This window comes from Ochlerotatus camptorhynchus, unplaced genomic scaffold, assembly GCF_037179485.1.
Source record: "Ochlerotatus camptorhynchus isolate MF236.1 unplaced genomic scaffold, CSIRO-AGI_Acam_v1.1 ptg000361l, whole genome shotgun sequence".
Lineage (NCBI taxonomy): Eukaryota > Metazoa > Arthropoda > Insecta > Diptera > Culicidae > Ochlerotatus > Ochlerotatus camptorhynchus.
Window position 1 is genome coordinate 7262673 of NW_027040849.1, and position 14388 is coordinate 7277060.

Below are 14388 nucleotides of genomic sequence, written 5' to 3' on the forward strand. Positions count from 1 at the left end.
TTGTTGATACTTATTTAATCAGATACGGAATATGAGTGATGAGGGAGCATAGTCCTCCGTTTAGGCTGGATTTATTGATTTAAATTTTTAAGTTTATTTTCAACTCTTCGATGATAGAGCATTTTTGGATTATATCATAATGATTCACTATTTTCAGCCTTCGTTCAGGAAAATACAAAAACATTGTAATGCATGATTACAATTGCATGAAAACTGATAATTGTCTGATATCCAAATTACTTTAATTTTTCTGACTATTAATTCATTATTAAAGTTTACCAATATTTTTAAAAGCATTCCATATTGCCTTAAGCCATTCCATGGTGCATAATAAAGTGTTTATTTCAATTCCAATAAAATATCAAAAGTTAAAATCAGTTGAATGTATTTTGTATTTTGTAATACTTGTTTACGTTACATTCATCATATTTTATATGTTGTTCATGTTTAAAATCTCATTACATTATTATAACTGTAATTTTCATTTATAGAAAAAAGTTGTCCTGCAGATCCTGAAGGACCAGAAGGTGTTTTTTTTTCCTTGATTTTGTTTTCCGTCGATCTTGTTTTCCGTGCTGAGCACCAATGCTACCTACACCAGGGAGGCAGCTCCCACACCTGGACCCATCAACTCATGAACCGGCGACCAACGGCTTTACTTCCCTTCCAAAGGAAGACGTGATCAGAGATGTTATGCCTCAGAACATCTAGGTAGCGCCGACTGAGATTGAACCCAGGCCTGCTGGGGTGAGAGGTAATCACGCTTACCACTACACATCCGGCGTCGCTGAGAATTATTCAAGGATACTTATTTTTATAACTCTTGTATGCTCAAATAACCTTGATTATTTCGCAAATTGATTCTTTACTTAAATTTTGGGTACATTAAATAGGCAAAGTTGAGTTCAATCATACCATGCAATTAAAATATTCATATATAGCTTGAGTTTAAAGAAATTGAGTGACTAAAATCAAGGTTGTTTGTATTTTGTTATATTTTTTTAATTATATGATTATTTATTTAACTTATACAAAATCTCATTACATACTTTATTTTCATTATATATTGAATGATAATATATGAATTCATACACTAAATTTATTAAACGATGGGACGGGAGGTAGCATCAGGGCATCATTGAAGTTGCAATTGAACAATGGAGTGGAGTGCCAACCAGAGTCTAGGAGGGAATGTACACTGTCATTTTCTTTATCCTACGGATTCGATTGTGATCGTGTGCATTCTACTCTCGTGGAAAGCTTAACTAGTATTGCGAATTTCGTTATTCGTTTTGTTGGATCATAATGTAGGAAGGAGAGTCTCTTATTCCCGCGGGTTTCACGTAAGCGTCTCTGCTTACGGGTCCGCTCAACCCATTTTGGCGCTTCATACAGCAACATGTTGAATTCAGAACGATAACAAAATTTGATTTTTCTGTTATGTAGAGCCGCATGCAGGCCAAGCTAGGATGGTAACTACTTACATACATACACATTTTCCATATGGTGGATGATTTCTACAATAGTTGAAGATATAGTTATTTTGTAAAATATCGATGAATCACCTTAAACTCATTGCACTTATCAGTCATATTAGAAATTAGAAGAAAGTTATGGTAATTCTGAATAAGTATGCTCAGCAGAAGGATGAGTATGATATCATTCAATTGATTAAGATAATTGTATAGCGAAAGAAAGACTACGTTGGGAAATAATACTTTCTCAAATAATAAATATAAAGAAAATAATTCCAAACAAAGAAATAGTTCTTCTATAATCGTAATGCTATCGACTGGTGGACTGTTTGTGAATAAATTTTATCGGCTTTCAGTTTTTTAGCGAGTAAAACGATGTTTTTCTTCTACTCCCAACGTTTCAATGGTATATTCCATCTTTTTCAAGGGATATACAAAGATTTGTTACATTTGTTTCCAATTCTTTGGTAGAAATTGATGCGGTTGAAATGCGCCATTTTATACAATTATCGTAATGCTATCGACTGGTAATACTTCTTGCTAGTGAAGATACAATATTTCAAGCTAAGTAACTATCTTGAAAGTCAGAATATCGCTGAGGAATTCCAGCTAATCCAAAGAAATGTTCAGGGAAAACTGAAAATTTTACTCCAATAAATATTATAACAAATTTGGCCTTTAATCAAAGAAGGATTTATTACTAGTTCTAGTTTTTACTAGTTACTAGTTAAAGCATATCAATTAATAAAACCTACTGCAATAGCAAATACAGCTATTGATAAAACATAATGGAAATGGGCGACAACATAATATGTATCATGTTATACATCATCAATTGGTGAATTAGCCAGAACTACTCCTGTTAATCCTCCAGCTGTAAAGAAGAATACAAATCCTAATGATCAAAGTAAAGCAGGAATTAATTGAGTTCTATGAAGCTAATCAACAAAAAAAAGTTAAGGGTTGTGTCCGAAGCACGACCGCATTGTTAACGTAAAACTACGAGATGGTTTCTGATGCTCCATGCACTTATATATTAATAACAAAATAAATAGTTTAGAAACTTAACTCCAAAATGAACAATTTATTTTTCAAATTTTTGAAATTGGTCGGTTATTGAATGAATCCTAAAATTAGAATTACTTTTGGCCGCTTTCTTGTTGACTCGACACAATCGAACGCGTTCAGTAACGGTCCGCGTCTGTTTCGCAAATTTCTCTGTCTCTTGGTCTCTAACGCGCTTCCGATAATCGCGGAGATATTTTGCAGCCATGTGTTGAAACATTTTGAAGATGTTTACAGAATTTCTCAATAAACACTTGATTCACTTCGAATATTTACTCTATCCAACGCGGAGTGTAAACACTGAAGCACTTACTGTACAAATTGGAATTTACAGAGAATGCTACAATGCATAATCACGATGGTGTTTCAATATGATGTCTGTGTTTGGGAAACAATCACAAAACGATATTTTGATTGCCTTTCTTTTTACACAGACACCACCCATCATGAGTAGTTTGCCATTAAGTAGCGACACTCTCGTAGTTTGCCAATGTCAATCCTTCAAAGCAAAGCGCAATTAACGAGTTATTAACGAAAGGAGAAGAGAATCGATCAAAATCACTTGCACCCCTGCTTCCAAGTTTGGTTACAAGATTACAACTCTGAAGAGCATTTTGTGTGGTCGTTGGGGGCGTGCATATTCAGAAATATGGACAAATAGGCACAGATAAATTATATTCCAACTCTTTACTGTAATAAGATGAAAAGGGCCGTTTTGTTGCCAAAGTTGGTGATGATTTAACCTCCGAAACTGTACAGTCTGTCTGTCACTTCAAAGCGTAGACGACATCGATGGCCGTGGCGTATTCAGTATAGATGACAGCATCACGGATCACATTTTCCAAGAACACCATCAGCACACCTCGTGTTTTCTCGTAGATCAGACCGGAGATACGTTTGACACCGCCACGGCAAACCAGACGACGGATGGCGGTTATCACGAAGAACCTTGCGATGACGCTTGGCGCCTTCTTTACCAAGACCTTTTCCTCCTTTGCCACGACCAGTAATTGGTGCTTGTTAGGTAGAAGAGTGGATTACCTAACATGCCACCACCTGCTTACAGCTGATATTGCTGCTTCTGCTGCATGCTCACAACGCCGTCCGAAGCGAAAACGAGTTGAGGCTAGACAGCAGCGCTCTTTTTTATCTTTTCAGATTAAAGCAGAATGATGTGCAACCAAGTGGTACTCGATTATGACGACTGGGTTTGGGAAGAACGTTTATGTCATGAAAACAGTTACCACATTACCACATTACCACTTTTTCAATACGTTTTTGTAGAAAATCAGTCGGAAGCATTATTATTAATGCGTAGATATATTTCTGATCGATTGATGCTAAAATTATTGAAATAGGTCCAGGGGCAGCTGAGTTATTAAAGTTCAAAATCTTTCATTATTTTGTTACATGTTCAATTTTCGGTTTTCTCAAAGTATACCCCCATATAGAAATCACAGACGTAGTCCTACGTCAAAAATCTTGTAGGTACAGCAATAATTTTTGTGACATATGTAAAATATGCTCGGATATCTACGTCTACTGTGGTAAGCTCAAACATTAAATCCTAATAAAACAATTGATAATATAGTATTAATTATTCCTAAAGTTCCATAAGTTGATTAATTACCTCTTTCTTGAGTATGTGAGAAATTAATCCGGGTTGAATTGAAAATAATATAAACTTCTGGATGTCCAAGGAATCAAAATATATTTTGATATAAAATAGGGTCTAAAGTAAATAAACTTCGATCTGTTAATAATATAGTAAAAACCCCAGCTAAGACTGGTAATGATAAACCTATAATTACAACTGATCATACAAATAAAGATAATTGGTCTAAAGTAATTCGTATATTAGATGAAGATCGTATATTAATAACAGTGTAGTGTTTTGAAGGTTCTTTTGATGCAAATATTACTTTGAGGGTATGGATTATATAGTTTTCTTTTACGTTTTCAACGTAATTTTTCCAACTTCAGACATGTTAATGGTGACATTTTATCTTATTGGCGTTTTATGACGGCCCGGTATTCGTTGCTTAACTATTTAATTGTCATTTTTTAATACAATGTTATAATTTTGTTTTAAGAAGTCAATCATTTTGACAAGTCTTTAAGTAATTTCCGACTCTTGGGGATTTTAATGTAATTACGACGTTACAATATTTGTCTTGAAAAGAATGGAAGAAGTCTATATGTACAACCATGAAAGCACAAAAACTGTAACCAGCTTTGTAGCATAAACGATTCTCAACAACCAGCTCCCGAATATCTTTCATTTAACTGCCATTTTGGTCGCAAATGTATTATCTAAAGTACACCACATCATACTCGCTAGTACTGAACTTCCTACGAAACTTCCATTACAAAAAACAATAAAGATAAGAATAATGCTGGACTCGTACATTGTTCTATCACAGACATGATCTCGATGATTGATGCGAGTATGCGTTTCTCTTACGAGCATATATCATTCATGCCAAATTGGCTTAGAATCTCATTAGAAGCGCACCCAAGCGTGGCTTCAACCCTGCCATGAATTGTCCATTATCCAGTGCACTTACTGTGTGCAACAACGTTGGGAATTTCCCTTCGTCAGGAGTGGCACACACACAAAAAAAAAATGCTCCAAAATAACTCCGGACCTTTTGACATTGAGATCTGACTATCTTGCACCCTCCTGGCATTGGCTCTGACCGAAGCCTGGCGAGAAATTTGATCATCTGTACCGATTACCTTGCGGATGTGTGCTGTTGTGCAATAGTATGTAATTTGAATTTTTAATGCAATTGCCCGCACTTTTCCTCCGAGCCCTTTCCCTTCCACTCTCTGGGCTGACCAAAAACGAATATTATGCCCCAAAAACCGTCCTTTCAAGTACATCGCTGCAGTTACGTTTTATTTTTTTCCCTTGCGTTGTTGGTTCTCGTCTCGGTGCAATTCACGCATACGCATTCCCAGACCGGCGAGGCAAGAGCAGAAAAAAAGTTTGCCCGCAGCTGACATCTTTCGATGGTATAGAGATGATAAAACCACCGCACCGTCCCCCCTGCTGCACCACCAGACCCCAAAGGCTGCGGAATTGTGGCCAGGCCACATTTTTGCCCTCAGAAGACCCTCCCTGTCCTCTCAACCAACGCAACGTACGAACGTACATACCCGTAATTCGAAAAACTTCCCAAAAGCTTTGGCGACTAACATTACTTTGGTGGCTGCAAATGCAATAATGCTGCTGCCATGGCTGAGCCAAAATGCATTCAGCACAGCACACACACCGCACGCTGACTTTTTGGCTGTTGCGGTTTTTTTTTCTCTCTCGCTGCTGCGGCTGGTTGGCTCACTTTTCTTCATTGTGGGGCATTTTTATTGCCTTCGTGATATTTGATGGTCACATTTTTTCCAGTTATTTGCCTCGGTCTCGGCATAATTTTTGGCAGTGCAATTTTTGTTTGTTTTCTTACGGGTCTCTCCCCCTTGCCGTCTGCTGCCGTAGTCGGCCCTCCACGATCCGGATTAACCTGTGTGTGTGTGTGTGTGCATACTGGACATTCACTGGTGCCAGAATTAAGTTTTCTGAAAAAAGCTCGAAAATATGCTGTCTTCTTCTTCTTCTTTTGGAATGTCTGATATTAGCTCCTGGATAAAATTGATATTTTGCTAATACATTACTTTCCCATCATTTAAAGTTACATTCATCTTAATTTTTGTTCCACTCTTAGTACACTGATTAATATAATTATGATTAGGGTAGATGTACCAGTTATCGCTAGATGTTCATATTATGACGTGTTCCAATTACGGCCTAATAGAATTCCATAGGCCACACAGCAAAAAAATAAATTGTAATATTACATCCAAGAGGATGCCCTGCAATTCATGCACTGTAAAGGGTGTTCCACATCAAATTGCATCACGGAAAAAAAACACGGTAGAAAATTACCCATTGGGTATTTTCTCTTCAACATTTGGGTAGAAGTAGTTTAGAGTATATTGTTAACACTGTATTTTTATCGCTGTCAGTTTTACGAATGATGGAAAAAATGCCGTCACCCGAAAAGCAACGCCGCGAATTGATTTTGCGCAAGCACCTGGACAATTCTCAACTCTCTCTCACCGAGACATCGGAAAACAACTCGGAATCGTGCAGTCAACGGTGAAGCGTGTGATTAAACGTTACTACAAAACTCTGAGCATCGAACGGAAGGAGAAATGTGGTCAGAATGGATGTTCTATTAGTGATCAAGATCACAAGCGTGTCGTGAAAGCGTTTAAGTGGAATCCCAATGCTTCGGTCAGGGATGTGGACAAAAAGTTGAATCTGTCCAAGTTTTTCATTCAGATATCCAAGAAACTGGAGGGACTGCATACGTACAAAGTGCAGAAGGCTCTAAATCGCGATGAACGGTGGAAAAGTACACTGTATGCTGAAGTATGCTGACATAAGTTAAGGCGGACTTCCGGGGCTATTGATCTTCACAGTTTGATGTTCCGGAGAAAGTAAGAAAGCAGAAACTTTCAAAGTTTGCCAAGAAATACATGATTTGGCAAGCGATCTGCTCATATGGAAAACGAAGTGCGCCGTTCGTCACTACCGGGCCTGTAAACGAGGAGATCTACCTCAACGAGTGTCTACAGAAGCGTCTGCTTCCTCTGTTGAAGCATCACGAGGGCCCTAAGATCTTTTGGCCTGATCTAGCTTCGTGCCACTATTCAAATGTTGTCCTGGAGTAGTACGAAGCCAACGGGGTCACTTTCGTACCCATGGACATGAACCCCTCCCCCTCCTCAACGCACTGGAACTAAGGTCCATCGAAAAATACTGGGCTATTATGAATCAGACACTACCGAAGCATCCCAAGGAGGTCAAATCTGAGGAAGACATGAAGAAAAAGTGGGTTGCCGTACAGAAGAAGCTGCAGCCAGATGTTGTACAGAACCTTACAAGTGGAGTTAAGCGTAAGGTGCGAGCGTACGGTTATGGTATTGAAGTTGAATGAATCAAATATGCCAAAAGCTTTCTAATGGGCTATATTTTATTGTCTGAAAGTTTGAAAATGATCGGTCATCTAGGTAATTTTCAACAGCGTTTTTTTTTTCGTGATGCGATTTGATGTGGGACACCCTTTATTAATGATAATGTTGTCCTTTTTGGCAAGTAATATTACATCATATTTTCAACACGATTGAAGTGCATCCACTTTGATGTTATATTAAAATTATTTTTTTGCTGTGCATAATTGGAACGCACCACAAAAGGAACATATAGCCATAACTGGTGCATTTCAATTTCAGTGTTGTAAATTGATCTAAAGAATACCCGATGGTTATGATCGACTGCTTTTTCGCTGGGTGCTTTTGTAAACACTGCATTTGATCGTTGATTTGACGTAACTGGTGGCTTGCCCACGCATACTAAAGGGTGATACGGTCAAAATTTGGTCAATATCAAATTGACGTATTTCTTTCAATTTTGCATTTAAAAAACCTGAACACCCCTCATTTTGAAGGTGTGTGTGTGTAGAATGTTGCTCCTATTTTGATTTTGGAATTCACTCTTCAGTTGTCAAAATGCTGTCCAAGCAAGAAGAGCACCGTATCAAAATTTTGCTCGCGCATCGCGAAAATCCGAGCTACTCGCACGCAAAGTTGGCAAAATCGCTAAAAGTTGCCAAATCAACCGTTACAAATGTAATTAAAGTGTTTGGGGAACGTTTGTCGACAGCCAGGAAGTCTGGATCGGGGGGAAATCGAAAACCGGAAGCCGCTGAGACGACAAAGAGAGTTGCTGGTAGTTTCAAGCGAAACCCTAACCTCTCTCTCCGAGATGCCGCAAATAAGCTGGGTGTATCGTCTACAACCGTGCATCGAGCCAAAAAACGAGCCGGACTATAGACTTACAAGAAGGTAGTGACTCCAAATCGCGATGATAAACAAAATACGACGGCCAAAGCGCGATCCCGGAGGCTGTACACGACGATGCTGACGAAGTTTGACTGCGTGGTAATGGACGACGAAACTTACGTCAAAGCCGACTACAAGCAGCTTCCGGGACAGGAGTTTTATACGGCAAAAGGAAGGGGAAAGGTAGCAGATGTTTTCAAGCACATGAAACTGTCAAAGTTCGCAAAGAAATATCTGGTTTGGCAAGCCATCTGTACCTGTGGCTTGAAAAGCAGCATTTTCATAGCTTCCGGGACTGTCAACCAAGAAATTTACGTGAAAGAGTGTTTGAATAAACGTCTGCTGCCTTTCCTGAAGAAACACGGTTGTTCCGTACTGTTTTGGCCGGATTTGGCATCTTGCCATTACGGTAAAAAGGCCATGGAGTGGTACGCCGCCAACAACGTGCAGGTGGTTCCCAAGGACAAGAACCCTCCCAACACGCCAGAGCTCCGCCCAATTGAGAAATACTGGGCTATTGTCAAGCGGAACCTAAAGAAGACCAAAAAAACTGCTAAGGGCGAGCAGCAGTTCAAGGCAAACTGGCTTTCTGCGGCGAAGAAGGTAGACAAGGTGGCTGTACAAAATCTGATGGCACGGGTCAAGCGTAAGGCCCGGCAATTCGGATTTGGAAAAGCGGAAGCCTAACTGAATATTTTTCCTGAATTTTATACTAATTGAACTTGAAAAAGAAATTTAATTTGATTTTTTAAATAAACGATTTCACCGATTTACACGCGTTTTCCCTTGACCAAATTTTGACCGTATCACCCTTTAACAGCACTATGAGGTGGGAGAAAATTTGCTAGCTGATCTGATGTTAGTGTTAGCATGCGTGGGTGAGCTACAATGCATTGTTTACAAAAGCAGATACGTCCCTTCGCAAAAGTAATCGAGATTGAACGCTTAGGAGACGACTATTAGATTTAATTGTAAACTCGGTGTTTCAGCGTGGCGTGGCAGTAAAGAAAGATTCTCTTATATCATCACCGATGTTTAGGTCTAAAGTTCGGACCTTCTTCAGGGCTCGATAACTCTGGTGATCCATAACACCGAGTTTGAAATCAATATTAAAATTCATAAAATTCGGCCTTTTGGCCCTACACATAAACTTCATTCGCACGTTACGCAATATTGATTCAAATTTGGTAAAAAAGTTAGTTCAATCTGTTATTCTGGGTATCAAGCCAACGTTACTAGACAGTAAGAGAGTTTATGTTATCGGATTCCTCGAACATTTGCTGTAAAATAATGTGTTCCTAATTCAAATTAAATTACATTCCATTTTTATCTAGGTGCTCCAGCTACTACAGTAAGATACCAGCCTTAATTGTTATGATATATATCTAATTGTGTTTACATTGTTCCTGCTTTGGCAATTCAGAATTTTAAATAGGTTTTCTATACCTGCATATCAGTATGACAATTGCTCTAAAATGACATTATTTCTCTCTCTCTCGTTGCTTTTTTACGTTAAATTTTACTTCTTAAAATCATATTTTGAGAAAACTGACTGCTAAGAGCGAAATATGAGCAAATTTTTAGTCTTAATAATTTTGCTCAAGCTTTAAAATTCCATAAACGCATTATTTTTTGGGAAGTTAGTAAGTTTAAGTACTTAGAAATTGTCACAGGGATCCCGGGAATTTCCAGGATTTCTTAAAATATTATTCCAAATCCCAAGATTTATTCAAACCCGCGAAACAGGAACCTCTACCCTGCAGCAGTGTTAGTTGCAAAAAGGGTCGTCCTAAAAATGACAGAAATTTTAAAAATAAAAACTAACCGGCGCCGGTGGTGTAGTGGTAAGCGTGATTGCCTCACACTTCAAATGGCCTGGGTTAAATCCCAGTCGGCACCGCCGGGATTTTCTGAGGCCTAAAATTTCGGATCACACCTTCCTTCGGAAGGGAAGTAAAACCGTTGGTCCCCGGTCCATGAGTTGATGGGTCGATAGGTAGGGTCCAGGTGTGAGATCTGCCTCCGTGGCGTCGGTAGCATTGGTACTCAGTACGTAAAACAAGATCGACGGAAAACAAATCAAGGAAAAAAATCTTGTTTATGTCTGATTGTATTATGATAAAACCTTCTACGAAGCTATAGATAACGTAATTTTTAGAAACAATGCTGAAGAAACTACAGTGAAAATCTTTTCCAATCGTCTACAAAACCCATGTGCTTTTTCAGTGGTTTTAATCTTCTTCTTCTTCTTCGCATTTCAAGCTTATTGCATATCGCATATTAGCTTATTGCGTGCTCTCAACTTAGTGTTCTAGATGCACTTCCACAGTTGTTAATTAAGAGATTTTGATGCCTGTACCATTTTTGCATTGATATCCCAACTAACAATTTTCACAATGTAAACGCTTTACTCATTTTATTTATACAGTCTCAAGCTGTATTCAAACGTTATACGATATGAGGAAACCTTTACTCAACCTCTATACAAGCAAATCTGGCGAACTTAGTCAGCTACTTATGGCTGTTGGAACGGTCGGGAGAAGCTCTTATTGCATATCCATTAACGCTTCTATACACCTGTTATCCTGCTGTTTAGTTGTGTGTGAACTTGAAAGGCGCTTATTCAAACTTTTCCCGGTTATCCAATAATCACTACACAGCTTTCTCTTGAAGCCGGGTTAAATACTGTTTACGCTTTTTTATGAAGGAATTTATTGAGTTTATTTTGCTGTGAATCAAATTAATCGAAATTAGTAACAAATCATCACCAAATTATTTACCCTGCCCCGGAACCTGGAATCGAACTCGAGACGACCTCATTGGCAAACCTTGACACTACCAACTGTGCTACGCCAACACTTTGAACTTATGTCAACAAATCAACATTCCCTTCTACAACAAAATCGCTGAGTAGAGGCTTTAAAATAGTACACATGAATCACTTTTCTCGACTAGTTATAAAAGAACAGAGTAAAAGCTGTAAAACTGCACACGTCTAAAAATAAACCTAGTTGGCTGTGAAAATGCTTCCGAAGTTGCTCTAACACAGTTTATAAGCTGAGTACAGGTTGTTTAGTTGTTGAAAAAGCACTTTTGATGTTTATGTTATTCAGCAAGAGTGGTTGGTTGTGTAGAAGCCATCAAATGAGTAACATATTCACTTTGTTAGCTTTGTTTTGCAGCTACAAGTTGAAAGTTGGGTAGTGTGTGTATAGAAGTGACATTAGCGTTTATTGGCTGATGTTATTCAGTGCGACTGATAAATTGAATAATGGTTGTGAGAAAGTTGAGTAAACGCTCTCCAAAACTATGTTGCTAGCTTTTGCTTGTAGCTGTATCTGCAGCTTCTTTTCAGTTACTTTACAGCACAACGCTGGAAAAGTTGGCTTACAAAGCTGAAAATGTTAGTTGGGATGATTGTGTGGCAAGTCCAATCATACTTCTATGCCCAGGGAAGTCGAGAAATTTTCCAACCCGGAAAATTCCTAGACCGAACCGGGAATCGAACCCAGCCACCTCCAGCATAGTCTTGCTTTGTAGCTGCGCCTTTACCGACTGAGCTAAGGGAGGCCCCTTAGTGGTTTTAATACACCGATGAATACCTTAAACACAGACAAACAGACATAACACTGACACACTGATTACCGTCTCGAAAATAAAAAAAAAATATTTTCTAAAAACATTGGAAAAATTATCAACAATCCAAGAAAATCAGTTTCTTCCATAGATTCTTGAGAAAATTTACATGTTAGAATAAGTTTTTCTATCTCATGATGAAAAAAATATTGGACCCTCAGCAAAACCGAAAAGTTGATGTTTTGTGGTTTTTTGCCATGATAAATTACAAAAAATATTTTTGCACGTGAATTTTCTTTAAAAAATACGGAAAAATGTGATTTTTTTAGATTTTTGATATCTTTTCCCAATAATTTTAGAAAAATCGAAACTCATTTTTTTTTTCGGAGCTGTATGCTTCCCCTTAAATGTTTTAGTTGGTAGTACCGCCACTTGTCGCGCGCATAGTCAATAACTTTTGCATTTGACGTTTACACACTACCGCCATCTGTTCAATGTACTACCCATCACAGTATACTCAACAGATGGGGGTATTGTTCAAGCGACGATGTATCATATTGAACAATATTCAATGTGTTATGTTTGTTCGTCTGTGCCTTAAACATCCATCTTGAAGAGGAATGGGAAAGATTTGGAATTATGGTTCTGTGACATTATTGAAAGATAAAAGTAGGGCTGCAGAGTTGGTGAAAAATATTCTGACTCCGACTCCTCATGAATATGTCTGACGACTTTGATTCCAACTCCGACTTCGGGATAGCATAATTGTGATTTAAAATTAAATTTAAAATGTGAACCACAAATTTTATCACGGTCTTTTAGTATCGTTCGGAATCTGTACACATATTTATTATATATCAAAGTATACGTAATATTGAATAAAACAAATTGGCCGTATTAATTACTAAAAGTTGGATAAATGATTTACATAATTCGCTTTTTAATCAAGACCTTTTCGTATTTGGTAACACGTCTCCATTAGGCATTTCTAAGTGAATTCTTTAAAGCAGCACACTTGTAGTTATAGAAAATGTCAGTCAAGTCATTTTTCTTGAAAAAATATTAACTTTCTTGCCTTTGTTTACATTCTCTCTCTCTACTGCTCACAAGTTGGCGCCTCTTTTCCAGAACAAAAACTAAAACTTGTTTGTGATTTGCTCATTGTGTTTTTGTTTTTTTTTTACAATTGCGAGGCTGTTAAATCATGCTTGGATTTCGCTTATTTTGTGGATTTCACGAAAATTAAATGATGTTGCTTAAATCTTGGGAGGAGACTGATGTGATGACTGATGAATTAATTTTAATGGCGTGAATTGTTAATGGAAATGTTTAGGAAAAATTTTCACGATTTTCTTTTTACCGTGCATTATGATGTACAGAGTAGAAATACTCTGAGGGATTGGCGGAGAAACCAAAATACAATCCAGCAGCAGGGTTTTGTATGTCAATTATTTTGCAACCCTTGCCAGAAGTTAGTGTTTCAAATGAGTTTTCTTTTCGATTCGATGTACGTGTCAAATAATAATTGAGTGCATCGTGTGTGTCATATTTTGCACATTTACTGATGCCATTCATTAACTAACAAAGATCAATTATCAATAGAGCTAGAATGTTATTTTTGATTCTAAAATCTAGTTCATTTTGAGAAGATCACGAAAAATAAAGGTGAATATGTTTGATTACGATACTCTAGAATTTGCTCTAGTAAGAACTAGATATTCTCGTAAAAAAATAATGGAAATTTTTGATTGGATCAGATTTTGACAGTTCATTACACAGCAAAATATTATGTTTATTTTCACATCAAAGTGGATACACTTACGTTGCTTTTACTGCATTTGTTTATCTGTGTGGCCATAAAAATTACATTAGATTTTCGACAGGATTGAAGTGCATCCTCTTGGATGTAATATTAAAATTTATTTTTTTCTGTGTAGACTCAAAACATTCTCTTCGCTCATTTCTTCCTCTTAGTAAATTTAATACAGAGTAGTGTTTTGGGACGTATCATCCTAATTGATGTTGAGAACTTGTAATAAATCATTAATATCAGTAATATGAACTATTTACCTCTGTTGATTATCTACCAATATTTTTTGAGATTATCGTCGTCTTCTCTTGTGAATTTATTTAAATCTTGTGAATCAGCAAATAAGGTCCTCCGCTCTCTCTCTCTCTCTTTATACAAATATTCCACTAAGACGCCCACATTCATCAGGAGCAGCAGACTATTTTTATTTAAATCTAGTGTGGATGGAATATGACATTGTAAAAAATTGCAAGGAAGGGGACTGGCCTGGGATTGAACTCCCGAACTGCTGCTCAGTAAGTAGAAACAGTTATCACTAAGCTACCGAGCCTCGTCAAT

General features: G+C 37.6%; 1 pseudogene; it reads right to left on the reverse strand.

Annotated features, from left to right (window-relative positions):
* Window positions 1-1600: 1600 nt before the first annotated feature.
* The window catches only part of LOC135709590 (cytochrome c oxidase subunit 1-like), a 58770-nt pseudogene continuing 45982 nt past the window's right edge, over window positions 1601-14388 (reverse strand).